The sequence below is a fragment of the Geotrypetes seraphini genome, chromosome 6 (assembly GCF_902459505.1).
Source record: "Geotrypetes seraphini chromosome 6, aGeoSer1.1, whole genome shotgun sequence".
NCBI classification, from domain to species: Eukaryota; Metazoa; Chordata; class Amphibia; order Gymnophiona; family Dermophiidae; genus Geotrypetes; species Geotrypetes seraphini.
In genome coordinates this window covers 52,294,882-52,314,322 of record NC_047089.1, presented here as the reverse complement: position 1 = coordinate 52,314,322, position 19,441 = coordinate 52,294,882, and the positions used below count along the sequence as shown (strand labels likewise).

At 43.7% G+C, this 19,441-nt stretch overlaps 1 protein-coding gene across 6 annotated transcripts in view; it reads left to right on the top strand.

Moving 5' to 3' along the window:
• Window positions 1-19,441, top strand: part of STARD13 (StAR related lipid transfer domain containing 13) — a 406,771-nt gene that overhangs the window by 267,862 nt on the left and 119,468 nt on the right. The gene's annotated exons all lie outside the window — the stretch shown is intronic.

The window sequence follows — 19,441 nt, the reverse complement described above, 5'->3', positions numbered from 1 at the left end:
TATCTTCTGAATTTAACTTGAAAGACTGAATAGCTTTCTTAAAAATTCATCTACCTTTTAAAACAGGATCACTTTCAATCGGACAAACACATCCCGTAAGGTTGATTCTGTCTCATAAATGCAAAAATCATCTCGGGGGGGGGGGGGGCATTGCTGTTGAGTAGGAATGTTTTTTTAGACTCTCTCTTCCAAGGTCGGCTTCCAGATGTGATCATGTGGGTGCAAGGTGAAACAGGAGGGCTTGTACAGGAGGAATAACGTAGCTTTGCTATCAAAACTGCAGTTAACAAATTTGGAAAAAAAAAAAAAAGCAAAGGAATTTCCCAAAGGATTTTAAGTGTATGACCAAAATTGCTGTTAATGGTCAAAAGTGAATAAATAGTTCCAGTTTTATGGACTGCAGTGTTGTGAGCTGATGTGTCGCTCTCTGTTTCCAAAATGCCAAGTTCTGTGATGGCATTTTCAGAGCTCTTTTTCAAAAGTTCTAATTGCGTGGCATTCATTTTGAGTGTACTTAATTTGTTGACATAGCTGAAATGAACACTGCCCCCCCCCAAAAAAAAAAATAAATATAATTCAGGACCCCTGTGGATACAGGTCAGAGTAAAGTATTTTATGTTGCTATGTTCTAGTAACTTTATTTTTAGAATGTATGAAATGATTGGTTTTTATTTAAAGTAATTTGAGAGAAAGTACTTTGAGACCTGATTTGGAAAGAGAAGATTACAGGAAGTACAAATGTATACACGAAATGGGATCCAATGCCAGAACTCGGTATACTTTGTGTACCAGAGCCTCATGCATTTATATTTCAGCTAGCACCCCCAAATTTTATTCCTGTAGTATTGATCATCCAAGCCAGAAGTTGCAGTATTTGTCATAAACTCTTAAGGAAAATGTTCTTTTAATGTTAAGACAGATATGGATGAAGAAACACTGAAGCATGTGTGGGAAAATGGCTGCAGTCCAGTGTCTGGAATCATTTATCTTTTGGTATAGTTCTGAAGATGACTTATTTATTTTGCAGAAATTCATATTGGTTAGTTTCACTTACATCTGGAAAGAAAGAGAGACATGTTTGATGAAGGTGAACAGAGGAGAGAAACGTTGAACTGTCAACCCTTGCTTAACCTGTTTCTGATAATCTTTATGTAATAAGAACCAGTATGCGGGTAATTTATAAAGGCATTTTCATACAAATCACCCCCGTGTATAAATATGCATGGTGGCGCGATCACATGTGTTTGTGATTCAAGCATAGGCATGATCGGAGGTGAAATTTTTGGTGAAGTATGGGTAGAGTTGCGGTTGACATAGCATTCTTTATTAAATACACTCTTATGTGCGCATTTTATAAACAAATATTTCCATTTGTTCTTGAGCTGCCATAAATGTCTAAGCCATAATCTTAATGTTTAATTTTACAGCTTTGTAGGAGCAATTTTATGAAGACATATAGGTTCCTGTTTCTCTTTAAAAGAGGCCTAAAATAAGTGCTCCCAGACCCTTTCAACTTGGATGACCTGATTATCCACCATATGTGTCCTTAAAAATTTTCCAGTCAATACTGAGTCCACAGTGATAAGCATTTTTTTATTAATTTGGTTTTTAAATGCTGACAATCGCGAGCAGAATTATATTCAGATGTTCAATGTCATGCCTTGTCTAGACACCAGCATTGATTATCCAGTGCTCATTTGTTCTGTGCTATTGGATGGAGCTTATATAGATTCTGGCTGATATTCTGTGCAAGGCTGCTGCTAGAGGTCATGGCAGCCATTTTGAAGAGGCAGCTGTGATAAGCAGAATCAAGTGGGCATCACTTCTGGCCATTTCCTGCTAGATCACCAGGTATTCGATAAGTAGGACTCATGAGATCTTGGCAGGGGATTCTGGGGTGGGGGTGGGGGGGTCTGGAAGTTCTTCTGGGGAGGTGGGTGAAAAGGAGGTCTGCATCATCTGGTAGTTGGAAGAGAGGAAGGGTAGACTGGCACATTTCAGGCCAGAGCCCAGAAATTATGCAATTGCCGGCACCCAAAGTTAGGTCTGCAATTTATGTGGTCCTATTTGGTCGCTTAGCTAGGCGGGCACTGGCACTAAACACCCACAGAGCTAACAGCTCCTTCCTGATTCCATCCTCAGAATCCTTAGAGATTTGGGAATCCAATTGCATAGCCAACAACAAGGTTTGGTTGTGAAGTTGGTCTTAACAGCAGCATTCAATCTTGTTAACCGTGATAATTTACTGACAGAATTGAGTGCAACAGGAATAATTGGAAAAGTATTAATCTGAAGGTTTTCTGAAATATACATCAATGCAAGTAAAATAGAATAATGAGATTTCTGGAGGATGGAATTGTACTGTGGGGTCCCATAGGGCTTACCATTGTCCTCTATCCTATTTAACATGTAAATGCGATCAATAGAAAAGCATCTCTATAACCTTCAAATTACTTATTTTTCATATGCAGATCAGATAATGTTGTATTTTTTCTCTGGTAAATATTCTAGCATGGTAAAGTATGAAGAAAAGATTAAGATTTTTCTTTTATTTAGACATGAATGACAAAGAGTTAAATTTCAATCCTAAAAAGTCCAAGATTCTTTGGGTAGGAGATAGTCAGGAGGCTAGGCCTCCTGAAATTTTAGCTGTAGCATGATTACTGTTATCCCTGTGTTGGGAAATCAAGTTTTTGAATACCTATTTAGATTCTGGCTTAAATATGAAACACAGATAAATTAGAAGTATTTGTAGTATGTATTATGTATGGTTTTATTGGAAACTGCCTCGGTATTAGGTGGTATATAGATTTTAAAAATAAAATATTTATCAAAGAAAAGTTTATGGTCATTTGTCATAGCTACATCATATTAAATACTATTTTAGTTCACATCCTTTGCAATTGGTGGTATAGGCTATGGTACAGGCTATAATTATGACAATATTTGATTAATTGCTATGGAATTCTTTTTGAATTGCCAGATTACCAACTTTCTTACTTAGAAATTCTACAAAATGTGTTTTGAAGATGATTTGGGCTGTTCCTTACTTAGTAAAATATCATTGTCTTTCTTTTAAAATGAGATTAGATTTTAAGTTACTATTTTTTATTTTAAAATTTGCAAGGCCTTGCCCCAAATTATATGGAAAACTGATACATACTAACAAAAAGTTTAAGATCTAAACACAAATAAGTGTTTTACCTTCCATTAAAGGGTTTTAGATCTCCTATTTCAGTCTATAATGAGTATTGGTCCAAAACTTTAGAATTCTATTTCATGAATCTATGTGCACAGATATATATAATTTAAGTTGCAATTGAAAACTTTCCTTTTTGAGACATATTTTAGTATTTAGTGTAAGACTTGTAATAATTCTATATTAATGTTTGTGTTGATGATATTTTTTGTAGAAACTGATCAAGAATATTATAATGCTTCTGTATTAATATGAATGTGATTATTGTAGGACATTGTGATCTGCCTTCAGCCAATTAATTTATTTTGATTAAGCAGAATTCAAATTAAGGCTCCCTTTTATCAAGCCACGTAAGGGTTTTTTATCACCTGCCGCTGTGGTAAAAGGTCCAACGCTCATAGAATTCCTATGACCGTCGGAGCTTTAACCACAGAGGCCAGAGATAAAAACCCTAAAGTGGCTTTATAAAAGAGGGTCTACATTATATTCTGCTAACTCGCCATTAAGGTTCCAAGGTGGATTACAGAAAAAGAAAGCTGGTACACTAACCAGGATAAGAACTATGGCAAAACTGTTCTTTCACTTATAGAAAAAGTTCTTCATGAGCAAAGAGATTAGATTAGATCTGTATTTTCATAGATGTGTTTGTTTTGAGTAGTGCTGCCCGATTCAGGAAAAAACGTTTTGATTCGATTCGATTCAGCCTATTTAATTGGTTTTTCGATTTGATTCGGTTTTCCTGCCCAATTGTGTGTTTTGTTTTGTTTTTCAAACATCCTGGTGGGTTTATTTTATAGCCTCTTCACCCCCTTTGCCTTCTCCTAACCACACTGGTGCTGTGGTGTAAACAAAATAAACAAAAAAGACTTTTCCTCTCTCTGTTAAATCCTAGCTCACGTTTGCGGTCTAACACCAGCTCTGGCAGGATACACGTTTCAAATCTGACATATTGTAATCACAAAACAGAAAATAAAATTAGTTTTTCTACCTTTTGTTGTCTGATCATTATTCAAATCTTGTTGGTCCCAGGCTCTGGTTGTCGTGCTTGCCAGGGTCTCCTTCTTTCTCCGTGCTAACTATCCATCTACATCTCCGTCCTCCCCTTCCATTTCCCTTCCCTCCCCCGGAGGTCTGGCATCTTTCTTTTTTTTCATCTCCATCCACAGATCCAGCTTTTCTTAACTACCCTTTCATCCAGCATCTCTCCCTCCTTCCCCACCACCCCAGGGTCCACCATCTCTCCCTTTCTTTTCCCAACTGCCCTCCTATCCAGTATCTCTATCCCCCCTCCACACCATCCTTTGTGTCCAACTTCTCTCCCTTTCTGTTCCTTCCCTCCCTGAATCCCATTGACCATCATCTCTCTCCCTCTCCTCTATTTTTAGACCCATTATTTCTTCCCCCCCCAAAGTCCGGCATATGCCCGTTTCTTTGAAACCCCCCCTTCCCTTCCTCCCTCTGTGTTCTTCTACACCAGGTCTCCCCTCCCCTGAAGGTCTGTCTCCGAAGGCCTGCACCCCACCCCTGAAGGCCTGTCCCCCCCCTTGAAGGCCTGTCCTCCACTTGAAGACTTGCCCCCCCTTAAAGACTTGTCTACCCTGAAGGCCTATGCCACCATCCCTGGCCTGTCCCCCCTTTGAAGATCTGTCCCTCCTTTGAAGGCCTGTCCCCCCCTTGAAGGCTTGTCTCCCCTTAAAGGCTTGTACCCCCTGATGGCCTGCATGTCCCCCCTGAAGAGCTATTCCACCATCCCTGTCCTGTCCCCCCTTTGAAGGCCTGTCCCCCCCCTTAAAGGCCTGTACCCCCCTTAAAGGCCTGTACCCCCCCCTTGAAGGCCTTCACTCCCCCTTGAAGGCCTGTCCCACACCGAAGGACTGCGCACCCCCCTCCTACCCCCGGGAAGGCCTCCGTGTTCCCCCCGGCCTCCTCGCACCGTTTACCTTATAGAAGAGCAGATTGCGGTACTAGTGTTTTTGCAAACTGCTTTGAGCTGTTTCCTCTGTTGCGGTCCCGCCCCTCCTCTGACGTCAGAGGCAGGATCGCAGCGGAGGAAACAGCCTCAAAGCAGTTTGCAAAGACGCTAGTACCGCGATCTGCTCTGCAGGCTTCACCTATAAGGAAAACGGTGCAGGGATGCCAGGGGGGAAGCCAGACGCCAGGATGAGAAATCAGGGGGGGGGAAGCCAATAGCAGCACTTCCCGACTGACCCTCCCTCCTTGCCCTCTAAAGCAGGTGCAGCAGCGGTCGGCCAGCAAGAGCAACGCTGCCGCTCCTGCTTTATGGGGCGAGGGGGGAGGGTCTAAATCGGGAAGCCGATTTTATGGTGTTTTAAATCGATTTGAATCGATTCACCCAAAGTGAATCGGTGAACCGATTCGAATCGTGAATCGGGCAGCACTAGTTTTGAGTTCTATCCCTGTGCATTAGCCTTTTGTGAAAATAATAACAGAGATAAATTGTGTTTTTATTCAGAGCTTGGCCTGGACAGAGGAGTTTGCAGTGTGCACGAGGGGTGAACAAATTAGTGCAGCCAGCACAGAAAGATGGACAGTTGTTAGAAATGCTACTTAGGGTTCCTTTTACGAAGCCACGGTAGCGGCTTTAACGCGCGCAACTTTTAATCATGCGCAACCCCCGCACTAGCCGAAAAATTACTGCCTGCTCAAGAGGAGGCGGTAGCGGCTAGCGCGTCTGGCGGTTTAGGGCGTGCTATTAAGCGCGTTAAACCGCTACCGCGGCTTCGTAAAAGGAGCCCTTAATTCTGGTGGTAAGATGTGCTGCTCAGTATCTTTACTGAGGCGGAGTCAGAGTGGAGATAAAGTTTATCTGCATAGTAGTAAACCTCAAAAGGGCTAGCCAGATAGCTTTCTGAATAATTTGGGACAGCAAACATGCTATTCTGAGTGCCATCTGGATATGTTATCTTGAATAGTAGTTGACTATCACCACTGTTCAGATAGTGCCAGCCCTTCACTGCTCTTTCTGGCAGCGTTGTTGAAAGTATTTGATTAAAGTACGGTACTTAAGTAAAAGTAAAAACACATGTATTGTTTAATACTTAAAGTAAAATTACAATGAAGAATACATTTAAAAAATTTACTTAAATAAATTAAAAATAATTGTTTTTGAGCAAAAAGTAAAAGTATCATAACAACAGTGATTGCAACTATGGTTAATGTTTTTATTCCCAAAATTGTATTGTTCTACAATTCAATCCACTTTGCTTTTAATAAAAGGAATTTTTATATTGCATATTTTACATTTACATTCCATTACAGAATACAGGATAAGGAAATACAATGAAAATATATTCAGCGGAAAACATCTCTAAATAATATGATAATCCATCAAGTCCACATCTAGAGAGATTTTATTTATTTATTTATTCAATTATCCAACCAAAAGAGCCCAGAACGGGTTACAGGTGTACATACACAGTATAGTCAAGGCAAATATGGACAAGATGTACTTGGGAAGCTAGTAGTACAGTGACCGAGATACGAGGTAGAGAACCTCAGAGATACATTTGGTAACTATACATGCTAGGGTAGAAATAAACAGTCAAGGTACATTAATTAGCTATATATGCTATACATTTCTCCCTCCATATTCACGGTTTCAGCACTCATGGTTTCGCTTATTCACGATTTTTCGCATGCTGACTCCACCCCCCAAAATTACATCATGAGTAAAGTTCCTTTTCTTTAACTGTACCGATAAAAAAGTTTAGCGCTTACCAACATTCACTCTGAAAATCGCTGCTTCCATGCTTTCTCCCACAGAATTGCTGCTTCAAATCTTTCACCCTGAAAATCGCTGCTTCCCAGCTTCCCAGTGTGCACAGAGAAAAACGCTGCTTCCCAGCATCCATAGAGAGAAACTCTGCTTCCCAGCATGCATGGAGAAAATTTCTATTACCCTGAAAATCGCTGGGGATCACTGAGAATCACTGCTTGCCTACTATAAGCCCTAAAAGCGTTGAGAAGCCCTAAAATCGCTGGGAATCGCTGCTTGCCTGCCATAAGCCCTAAAAACCGTGAATAACTGTTAAAAGTTATTTGTGGTTTCAATAGTAAAAACGCTGACTTTTACAATAAAAACATGAATAACATAAAAAGTTATTCACGGTTTTTCCATATTCGCAGCTATGTTCCACCCGCATCTACCACGAATGCGGAGGGAGAAGTGTGGTTGATATTAACAGCCAAGGTACATTAATTAGCTATATATGCTATAGTTGATATAAACATCCAAGGTACACTAATTACCGTATTTTCACGCAAATAACGCGCACCCGTATAAAACGCGCACACGGGTATAGCGCGCAGAAATCACGATGATATGTACAAAAACTTTGGTATACCGCGCTCACGGGTATACCGCGCATGCTGCCCGACGCTCCTTTCGCCCGCCCTGACTTTCCGTGCGCTGTCCCGACTCTCCGTTCACCCCCCCTGACTTCCGTGCACTGTCCCCCCTTGAAGGTCTGTCCCCATCCTGAAAGTCTGATGCCCCCCCCCGACGTCCGATACATCCCTCCCCCCCCCCGAAGGACCGCCGACTCCCCAACAATATCGGGCCAGGAGGGAGCCCAAATCCTCCTGGCCACGGCGACCCCCTAACCCCACCCCGCACTACATTACGGGCAGGAGGGATCCCAGGCCCTCCTGCCCTCGACGCAAACCCCCCTCCCCCCAACGACCGCCCCCCCCAAGAACCTCCGACCGCCCCCCAGCCGACCCGCGCCCCCCACGACCCCCCCACCCCCCTTCCCCGTACCTTTGGTAGTTGGGCCAGAAGGGAGCCCAAACCCTCCTGGCCACGGCGATCCCCTAACCCCACCCCGCACTACATTACGGGCAGGAGGGATCCCAGGCCCTCCTGCCCTCGACGCAAACCCCCCCCCCCCCCACCGACCGCCCCCCCCCAAGAACCTCCGACCGCCCCCCCAGCCGACCCGCGACCCCCCTGGCGACCCCCACGACCCCCCCACCTCCCTTCCCCGTACCTTTGGTAGTTGGCCGGACAGACGGGAGCCAAACCCGCCTGTCCGGCAGGCAGCCAACGAAGGAATGAGACCGGATTGGCCCATCCATCCTAAAGCTCCGCCTACTGGTGGGGCCTAAGGCGCGTGGGCCAATCAGAATAGGCCCTGGAGCCTTAGGTCCCACCTGGGGGCGCGGCCTGAGGCACATGGTTGGGTTGGGCCCATGTGCCTCAGGCCGCGCCCCCAGGTGGGACCTAAGGCTCCAGGGCCTATTCTGATTGGCCCACGCGCCTTAGGCCCCACCAGTAGGCGGAGCTTTAGGATGGATGGGCCAATCCGGCCTCATTCCTTCGTTGGCTGCCTGCCGGACAGGCGGGTTTGGCTCCCGTCTGTCCGGCCAACTACCAAAGGTACGGGGAAGGGGGGTGGGGGGGTCGTGGGGGTCGCCAGGGGGATCGCGGGTCGGCTGGGGGGCGGTCGGAGGTTCTTGGGGGGGGCGGTCGTTGGGGGGGAGGGGGGTTTGCGTCGAGGGCAGGAGGGCCGGGATCCCTCCTGCCCGTAATGTAGTGCGGGGTGGGGTTAGGGGGTCGCCGTGGCCAGGAGGGTTTGGGCTCCCTTCTGGCCCAACTACCAAAGGTACGGGGAAGGGGGGTGGGGGGTCGTGGGGGACGCCAGGGGGGTCGCGGGTCGGCTGGGGGGGCGGTCGGAGGTTCTTGGGGGGGGGCGGTCGTTCGAGGGAGGGGGGTTTGCGTCGAGGGCAGGAGGGCCTGGGATCCCTCCTGCCCGTAATGTAGTGCGGGGTGGGGTTAGGGGGTCGCCGTGGCCAGGAGGGTTTGGGCTCCCTTCTGGCCCGATATTGTCGGGAAGTCGGCGGTCCTTCGGGGTGGGGGTGCGAGTGGTCCTGCCGGGGGGGGGGGATGTATCGGACGTCGGGGAGTCGGCCGGGCAAGAGGGCTTGGGCTCCCTCTTGCTCCGATCGTGGATGCGGGTGCGGGTGGGAGCGCGTGCGAGCGGTCGTTCGGGGTGGGGGTGCGAGCGGTCTGGCCAGGAGGGTTTGGGCTCCCTTCTGGCCCGATATTGTCGGGAAGTCGGCGGTCCTTCGGGGTGGGGGTGCGAGTGGTCCTGCCGGGGGGGGGATGTATCGGACGTCGGGGAGTCGGCCGGGCAAGAGGGCTTGGGCTCCCTCTTGCTCCGATCGTGGATGCGGGTGCAGGTGGGAGCGCGTGCGAGCGGTCGTTCGGGGTGGGGGTGCGAGCGGTCCTGCTGGGGGGGTGAATCGGGCGTCGGGCGGGGTGGGAACTATGTTTTAAAACTTTTGTATACCGCGCTCACGCATATAACGCACGAGGGGTATGCGCGGTAGGTAAAAACGCGTATAACGCGCGCGTTATATGCGTGAAAATACGGTAACTATACATGCTTTGGTGAGGAATTTAGCGCTATGGTCTAGTTGATGAGTTTATCTGAGATCATTTAGGTTTGGTCTTTTCATGGAACTGGACTTGTGAAGAGGAGGGTTTTCATGGCCCTCCTAAAGTTCCATAGGTCGTCCAGCTCTTTGATAGATGGGGGGATGAGGTTCCATAGCTTGGGTATGAAGTGTGAGTAGGCATGTCTGCAGGCTGATTCAGTTTTGAGGGTGTGTCCAGGGGGTAGGGACATCCATCTTTCTTATTGTGATCTTAATGATTGGCTTGGGTACCAGTTTGTGATCTTAATGGTTGGCTTGGTACCAGTTTCTTGAAGGTTTTGAATGCCAGCGCTTCTTGATAGGTAACCAATGAAACAATACTATTGCTGGGGTGACGTGGTCACAGGTGCTCAAGTTTTTGACTAGGCAGACTGCTGCATTTTGGACGCATTGGAGGTGAGATAAGTTTTTGGCAGATAGTCCTACTACATGATACCAATTATATCATAATATACTTTTAAGGAAAGAAATTGGAAATAATCCTGATATAAACCGCGCCCCTTCTTCTTTTTTTTTTTTTTTTTTTTTTACCTCCTAAATCAAAAACAGTCAAGATTTCTCTCCTTCGTGTAATTTAAGAAATTGCTCCAACTGTAATGGATCCCAAAAAAGGAAATCTTTATCTTGACACTTCAATATACATTTACAAGGAAATTTCAAAAAATATGTGGCACCCAAAGCCAACACCCTAGGTTTTAATACCAATAAGGCCTTCCGTCTAACCTGTGTTGCTTTGGTCACATCCGGAAACATAAGAATTTTTGCTCCACAAAATATCGCATTTTTATTCTTAAAATAAGTTTTCAAAATTAAAGCCTTATCACTTTCAGTGGAGCATGCCACCAACAGGATGGATCTACTCTGAATTGCATCTTGAGAGTCTTTCAGGAAACCTGTTAAATCAAATTCTGTTGCACTCAGCTGATCCACCCCTTACTCTGTAGGAAATTTTTTAGCTCGAGGAATATAATAACAATTAGAGATTATCATTGAATCAGAACTTTGTAAACCTAAAATTTCCCTGATACATTTTCTCAAAAGAATTTTAAGGGATAGCAAATGAGTTATTGAGAAATTTAATAATCACAGGTTTTTGGATCTTGCATCTCCAACATTTCAATTTTTAAATGTAAGCTAAGGTAATCTTTAACAGATGATGCAGGTTTCTGCCTTGCAAGCTGTTTCGACATTTCAACTGTAGAAAGTCTTTTATCAAGAATCTTTACATTGGAGTCTAAGGGCTCCTTTTACGAAACCACGCTAGCGGGTTTAATGCGCATGACTTTTCATCATGCGCTAATCCCCGCACTGGCCGAAAAACTACCGCCTATTTAAGATGAGGCGGTAGTGGCTAACGCGTCCGGTGGTTTAGCATGCGCTATTATGTGCATTAAACCACTAACGTGCCTTCGTAAAAGGAGGTCTAAATTTTCTAATTTACCAACAACTTCCTCTTAGAAAGCTGATGTTGATGAATAACTGATTTTAAGAAACCCTCCATCTTAACATTAATTAACCAAACATCCTTAAAGGAAATTTCCTGTGGTACCTGCACCAAACCATGATCTTCAGAACCATCTGTCAACATAGGGTAGACATTTGGCATAGAAATGTATGTAATTATCAATGGACTTCAAAGTTCTGGATTATTTGGTGAAGATGTATTAGGACCTAATTCAACAGGAAAAGAAGGAGGGAGTAGAGTAGAAAAGATACACTGAGAACAATCACATGGTAATCTATAGGACCAGAGGTCACTGGAATAGAAACCTTGGTTTTACTTTCCACTTACCCCTTATATGAAAAAAATATTTTTATAAACTTCCCAGGTTACCTTAGTCTCTTGCAGCTCCTCTTGACTCCAAGAGGCTCCCAAGGGGCCTAGCGTGTCCCTTCGGCCATGCCATGCAGCCATGCACCAAAGTAGTCGTGGCTTTTTCAAACATTGCTGAAGTCCTCAGTGATGTCCCACACTGTTTCTCCAGGTGCCTGAAGTAAATGGAACAACAAACACCACAGTTCGCAGCTAACTCAGAGACTCAAAAGATAAAAACACTCCACAGATAGTAGACACAGACAATAAATGTTTCACAGCAGTAGCTGCAACTTTTTCAAAAAGAGTCGAAGGTCCCCAGTGATGTCCCACGCTGTTTCTCCGGGTGCCTGATGTAAATGGCACACCAACCGCCACAGTTGGCGGCTAACTCAGAGGCTCAAAAGGCAAAAACTGTCTGCAGATGATAGATGCAGACAAAAAGCATCACTTCTCATAAAAGTAAATTTTGAAAATGATTGTCTTGCGATGACCAGCAATTTATTGTGGTAGGGACATATGTCTGTTCACCAATTGCTACAAGCTTCAGCTTCATCTCCACTTCAAAGTAACCCAACTCATCAATGTTTTGTGTGGCTGGAGATTAGTAACCAGTTCAACATACACAAGCAACTCCACATAGATTATATTCACTGAACAGCAAAATTAAAGGTGAAATGATCCATTGTTTGCATGATGAGGTTTTCAATAACAAAATCCAGTTCCAGCTTTTTCTGTTTGATTTGGTTTACTGAGGAATTGTCATTTATATCTTGCTTCAGCTTTAACTTTTTACTTTTAACTGCAAGTATCAGATGTAACTAGGTAAAAGTAGTAAAGATGAAATTATTACTTCATAAAAGTAAAAAAATGTTATCCTGTACTTCTTTACAAGTAAAACTAACAAATTTTTACTTAAATATAGTACAGTTCACTGGCTTCAATTAGGAGTAAGTCTATTCAGCCTTCTTTTTTTGGCAGTGTGCCTCCCATTATTTCCTGTGGGAGAAAAGAGGTATTTTATAACCCCTTTTCAATCACAAGACATGACCTTTATCATAGAAACCAACTTTCAAAATGATTTGGGATGCTAAATTCAGCACCTCCCACAGACAATCCGTTCTTCTATCTTTTCTGTAACTGATCCCCTACTCCATTCCAACGCTTCCTCCTCTATAATATTACCAAAATACGACCTCTTCTCTCTGAACACACTACCAAAACCCTTGTCCATGCTCTCATCACCTCGCGCTTAGACTACTGCAACGTACTTCTCTCAGGCCTCCTGCACACCCATCTCTCACCTCTTCAGTCCATTCAAAATTCTGCCACATAACTCATATTCCGTGAGAGCCGCTATTCTCACGTTAACCTCTCTCGTCAAGTCACTTAATTGGCTCCCCATCCATTTCCAAATACAGTTTAAACTCCTCTTGCTGACTTACAAGTGCATTCACTCTGAAGCCCCCCGATATCTCTCCTCACTTATCTCCCCTTATGCTCCCCCCCAGTGATCTCTATTCATTGGGCAAGCCCCTCTTATTTGTACCCTTCTCTTCAACTGCCAACTCCAGACTCCGTCCCTTCTTTCTTGTGGCACCATATGCCTGGAACAGGATGCCTGAATCAATACATCGTGCTCCATCCCTAGCAGTATTCAAATCCAAGCTAAAAGCCCACTTTTTTGAAACTACAGTGGTGCCTCGCATAACGAACACCTCGCACAGCGAACGCTGCGCACAACGAACTTCAGGTCTTGCTTCCTACAACGAACTTCGTTTCACACAACGAAGTCGCCCGAGCTGCATCCTTCCGCGCAGGCACTGCCCTTAACTGCCCTCTCTCCGCCTGGCTCCCTGTGCAGTGGCGGACCGTCGGCTCGCAGGGGCCCGGCGCCTACTGCTGATGCGTTGGGGGGGCGGAGCTACTCTCGCCGCTTCCCCGATGCTAGAAAAATAACAGCTTTGTTCTCTCTCACCATTGGCAATCTGTTTACATATTGAAAGAAACAGGAAAAAAAAAGCTTATCCATTTAGACCATTTTGTAATAAGTATAAACTAGTATTATAGACAGAATGATCTGCCCAAGGAAATGGACAACAATTTCAACCATGCAGGCATTTAAAAAATGAACAGTTAAGTCCCAGTTTTTGCCGCTGAGACTCTGCCCTCTCTCACTGTAAAATTAGACTCTACTTAGTCTGTCTTTAAATTTAAAAAATGTGTGTTGTTTTAAAAAACAATTATGTTTTTAGATGTATCTAAATAAACATAATAACAAAAAATTTATCTTTTTTTATGTCATCTTAGCATATTTTATGCTGCAGAACAAATTATTTTTTTTAACATGTATTGTTATGGGAAAACGCGTTTCACATAACGAACTTTTCGCATAACAAACTTGCTCCTGGAACGAATTAAGTTCGTTGTGTGAGGCACCACTGTACTTTTAACTCTTAACTCCCACTCACTGCTGTCAGATACCTATACCCACTATCATTTCCTCTACCCCCTTGTATTGTAATCTGAATATTTGTTTTACTGCTGCAATTGTCTATTGCGGTGTCAGGTCAAAACCGCAGAAGACAAAGGCGCGCGCCGACAACTGAACGCAGCGCGGAGGCGCGCGCTGAAGAAAATAACTGTTTTTAGGGGCTCCGACGGGGCCCCCACTTTACTTTATACAGATCGCGCCGCGTTGTGGGGGCGTTGTGGGGGAGTTTGGGGGGTTATAACCCCCCACATTTTACCGAAAACTTCAATTTTTCCCTAAAAACAGGGAAAAAGTTAAGTTTACAGTATAATGAGGGGGGTTACAACCCCCCAAACTACCCACAATGCCACCGCGATCTGTATTAAGTAAAGTGGGGGGCTCACCAACAAAAACCCCCGTTGGAGCCTCTAAAAACTGTCATTTTCTTCGGCGCGCGCCTCCGTCTTGCGCTCAGTTGTCGGCGTGCGCCTTTGTCTTCCGCGGTTTTGTCTATGAACCGTCTATTGCTTATGTTTGTTTGACTTATTCAGTTGAGTGAACTCCTTCAATAAGGTGGTAAATAAATCTTAATTTACAAAAAGAAAACAAATAACTTTTTTATAAAAATGGGAGTTTTTAGAGATTTCTTTGTATCTTATTTAGTACAGGAAAATATTTATTTCTGTTTGACTTTTATCAGTGTTGTGCAGTCTGTTATCTTGCATTTTGCATTTCATTTCTTTATCTGCATATCTGTTTCTACTTTTTTAGTCAATTATTCTTCGCTAGGTTATGGGTTGTGTGTTCTAAGTGCTGCATCTTATATAGTGTTACAAAACTGTTATTTACATAAGTTCAGCCCAAGATAAAAAAAATACATGACTCGTTAGAGCATACATATAATTAATACTGATCATAGCACTCTCTTATTTCTCTTACTACTATTTCTCTCACTAATGAGAGATGCTCGTTAGTATACTTAGAAATGGCAGTGCATACATAAACCGATGTGGTTCATACTTTTGTAGTTTGGAAAAGATGGTCGAGATAATGAGAAAAGGCTAATATTTGATCTCTCAAGTCCTTGTGCTTCTCTGAGGAAAAGAAATTCTGCCCCAAACCAATTTTTATTATGATAAGATTATATTCTAAGCCAAGTATTTTACATAATACGAATGTGAAGGTGGTCTGAATACTACTTATATAACTAAATGGTTTACAGTGAGTAGTGATCAAGTACTCTAAGGGCCTGTTTTACAAAGCCACGTGGCAACAGCCCTGAAGTCCTTTAAATCTCTATGGGCTTCGGGACCATTACCGTGCAGCAGCCGCTAGCACGGCTTTGTAAAACAGGCCCTAAGTGTTTCCCTATCTGTCCCAACAGACTCACAATCTAACTGGTAACTTGGGCAACAGTTTAGTTTAATTTATTTCTAGTGCGCATTTATCCAAAGCAGATCGCAAAACAAACATACACAATAAAAACAGTTAAAATATATACTAAATAATTAAACAAATTATAAAAATATGACCCACTAGGTGGTATGATTCAGTTACAAAGCATGATTTCAATTTTTTTTTTTTTTTTAATCATTTGCTCTATCCCTATATCATTGGGTTAGATGGCTTGCCCAGGGTCACTGGCACTGGGATTGAGCCACACAACTTCATGATGCTGAGGCAGCAGCTGTAACCATCAGGCCACTACTCCCTCCATAAGACACATCTATTTTATGCACAAACTTTCAGTGCACCTAAAGTATCCTTCATATCAAATCACTCTATTCCTTAACATTCCGAATATTTGGATATTCATCCGCTATAATAAAACCCTAAGAGGCTCATAATCGAAAGAGAAAACGTCCAAAAACCGGCCTAAGTCGAACATTGGACGAACATTGTCAAAATACGTCCAAGTGCCGATAATAAAAACTGGTTTTGGACGTATTTCTAAACGCCCTAGGCCTTCATAGTGCCGCTGAACGACCATCGCTAAACGGGACATTTCAGGAGGAGTGTCGAGGGAGGGAGTTGGGCAGGATGTGGGCTGGCTTAGACTTAGTCGTACTGCATGTTTAACCGAAAGTTATATAGCACAGGATCGATGGAACTTGGATGTTGTGACTTAGACCATTTAAAACCTAGTCTAAGTCACAAAAAATCACCTAAAGTCACCAGATAAGCACTGCAAACACATAATACAGGCACACACCCCCATAAAAATATTAATCACACCTTTAAAATTCAGCCTCCAGACCATCATCTCCTGGCAGCCTGGCATAGGAAAGCCTAGTCGTCCTGCACAGAGGCATCTTAATCCGTCTTGGGGGGGGGGGGTTATGGACCCATGAAGAGGAGACCCATGCCCATAAGCCCCTGTAATTCCTGTATTGATACTGAAACATGTGCACTCCCCTATACACCCCCAAAACCCTTTTGTACTGGCATATAAATGGCTCCTGCAGCCATTAGGGTTATTAGGGTGGTAGATAAGTAGGTCTAGGGGATTCTGGAGGTGGTTTGGGGGACTCACCATGACCTATAAGGGAGTTGTAGTGAGATGAAGACATGGCACTCTTTGTGAAGTTCACAGCAGTGCCCTGTAAGGTACCCCGCTATTTAGGTACCATGTCTGGGTGTTCAGTCCATCACTTTGCAGATCCCTCCCACGTCCAACAGGGCTTGTTCTAGGCGTTTTTGACTTGGACGAAAAGTTGGACAAAATGTGGTATAAAGATGGGTGATTTAGCAGCTTAGATGATCAGATCAGCAGGACGTATACTTAGATGATTTTCGAAACGAAAAAAAATTTGGACTTTTTTTTTTTTTGAAAATGTGTCCTAAGCTGTTTTTAACTTTGGACAACTTGTGACTTGGACGAAAACAGACTTAGATGTTCCTTTCAATTATGCCCCTCCATGCGCACTTCAAACGGCGTGATCCCTGCATCCGTGATTTGTGCCTCCGTGTCAGACATGCGCGGTACAACGTGTGGCATGTGCGGCTCAGTACAGCTTGCGACACGTGCGGCGATGGAGCCTGTGGCGGTTTGGTTTGTTTGGCAGTTTCAGGCATGTGCGGCAGTTTCCTCAAGCTTCCTCCAGCTGGAGCTTGCGGTGGTTTCCCTATCTATATAGCCTGCGGCGGTGCGGCGGTTTCTGTGCGGCATATTACCTATCAATACAGCCTGCGTCGGACCCTGCCAGAGCTGCTTCATTTTTATAAGGTAGGTGGGAGAAGGGGACTGGAGCTGAAGCGTCTCATCGCACAAGAAACAGACAGGCAGGGGGCAACGAGAGACAGACACACAGAAAGATGAGGGGCCAGGCAGAGAGACAGAAATAAAGACAGATAGACGGACAGAAAACAGACAGACAGCGGCCAAGGAGAGAGAGAAAGAAAAAAAGAAAGAAAAAAGACAAGACAGACAGCGGCCAAGGAGAAAGACAGAAAGAAAAAAAGACAAGACAGATAGCAGCCAAGGAGAGAGACAGAAAGAAAAAAAAAAGACAGATAGAAAGAAAGAAATGCCTAAGTCTACACACCTATTCTAGCACCCGTTAATCTAACGGGCTTAAACACTAGTAGAGTTATAACATCAGTGCCAAAGTTTACCCTAAGCCAGTGGCTGTGCTGGCTAAACATTTACCACTGTCTGTGAGGCTTATACTGCAAGATTTGCCCAATGAAGGGGGCCACTAAAGTTAAACTTTACTCAGGGTGCAACAACCCCCTTGAGCTGGCCCTGAGTAAACTATAAATACTGGTACAGTCTACTAATTCAAAATAAAATTATGTGCCCTCAAATTTCCCTTTTCAGTACATTTTGGTAGACTGTTTGGGAAATATGTTCTTCCGTCTCATAGTTTCTCACCTCTGTCTATTGGGTTGTCACAGTTCTTGCTGATCAAATTCTGCTCATTTCCATAGAAACACATGTTGACATCAAAGGGATAAAATTACACCACCATCTATGAATGATGAACCATTGGTAGGAATTGTGAAGAGGGATAGAAAGCTCCAGGCATTTAAATGCATGTCCAGGGATACCCGGGCATTTTTTAGCAGCACTAACCAATGAAATATCAGCTGAATATCGACTGGTTAGTTATTTATAGTATTTATTTGTTTTATTTGTTGATGTATTTCAAATATATTTCTATTCCTGGTAATATATGGAATTTTTTTTTTTTTAAACCAAAATGAAATAAGGTGCTACCTTTTTTATTGGACTAACTTAATGCATTTTTTTGATTAGCTTTCAGAGGTAACCCTTCTTCTTGGATCAGAAATAAGCAAATGTTGATATATTAGAATATATAAGTGAAACGAAAGCATTACAATGGCAGTCTGACAGGAAATACAAAGGGGTGGGTAAAGTAAGAAACAAGGAAAGCTGGATGGGTGAGAGACAGGGAGAGATGGATGTGTGATAAGAGGGTGACAAAGTAGTATAATTTTGTGGTTTGTATTGTGATAGAAAACCAAGGACCACTTTTACTAAGCCACGGTAGAGGTATCTACCGCGGCCCTAAGCGCTAAATGCTCTAACACTCATAGGAATTCTATGAGCGTCGGAGTATTTAACTCTCCGGGACGCGGTAGAAACCTCTACCATTATGCACAACATAATGGCTTAGTAAAAGGGGATGGGGGCAAGATTGTTAAGTTCGGTTTGGTGGGTGTCAAAATATTTTATCACTTTGATTTCAAGGTCTGGTAGAGAATGACACGGGGACAAATTTGCCCCCCCCCCCATCCCCATGGGATCGCAATATCCCTGCCTCGTCCCTGCGAGTTCTGTCCCTGTCTAATTCTTGCAAGCTCTGCCTTAACCACACAAGCCTCGAACACGTATGATTTTAAAGTGTTCAAGGCTTATGCAGATGAGGACAGAGCTTGCAGGAATAGGACAGGGACAAAGCTCGCGAGGAAGGGTCGGGGATAAAGAGATCCTATGGGGATTGGGAAAATTTATCTCCATGTCATCCTGGCTTGTCTTAAAATTTTTATTCCATAAAGCCCTGCAGATTGAAACCAACACAATTCATCAGAAATGAGACCGTGCATATTCATTCTGTTAATGCAAGAGATGGTCAGCATAACTAGAGTTGTGGATGGTTCTTGGAGAGTTGTAAATCTGTTGTGCTGCTTTTCAGTTGGCTGAACTACTAAGTCATTCAGTGGACTGTGGCATTTTCCATAATGCCATTCTGGTCCCCTTCCACTGTTATTATTCCCCCCCCCCCAACCCCCCAAATGTTGGTAGAGCCTGGAAACTTGAGTATACTTGCGAAAACAATGTGGCAGGAAACTATGTAAACTGCAAAGGATTACATGAACTTCTCTTTAATCTCTTTCCACATGGAATGAGTGGGAAAGTAAACCTGTTTTACAATAATAGTTTCTGCATGTTTTATCAGGATAAGCACATAAATACCTTAAATGTGCTTTCATAATGCAAAGCTCTGAAACCTTGATTTCTCCAGTACCATAA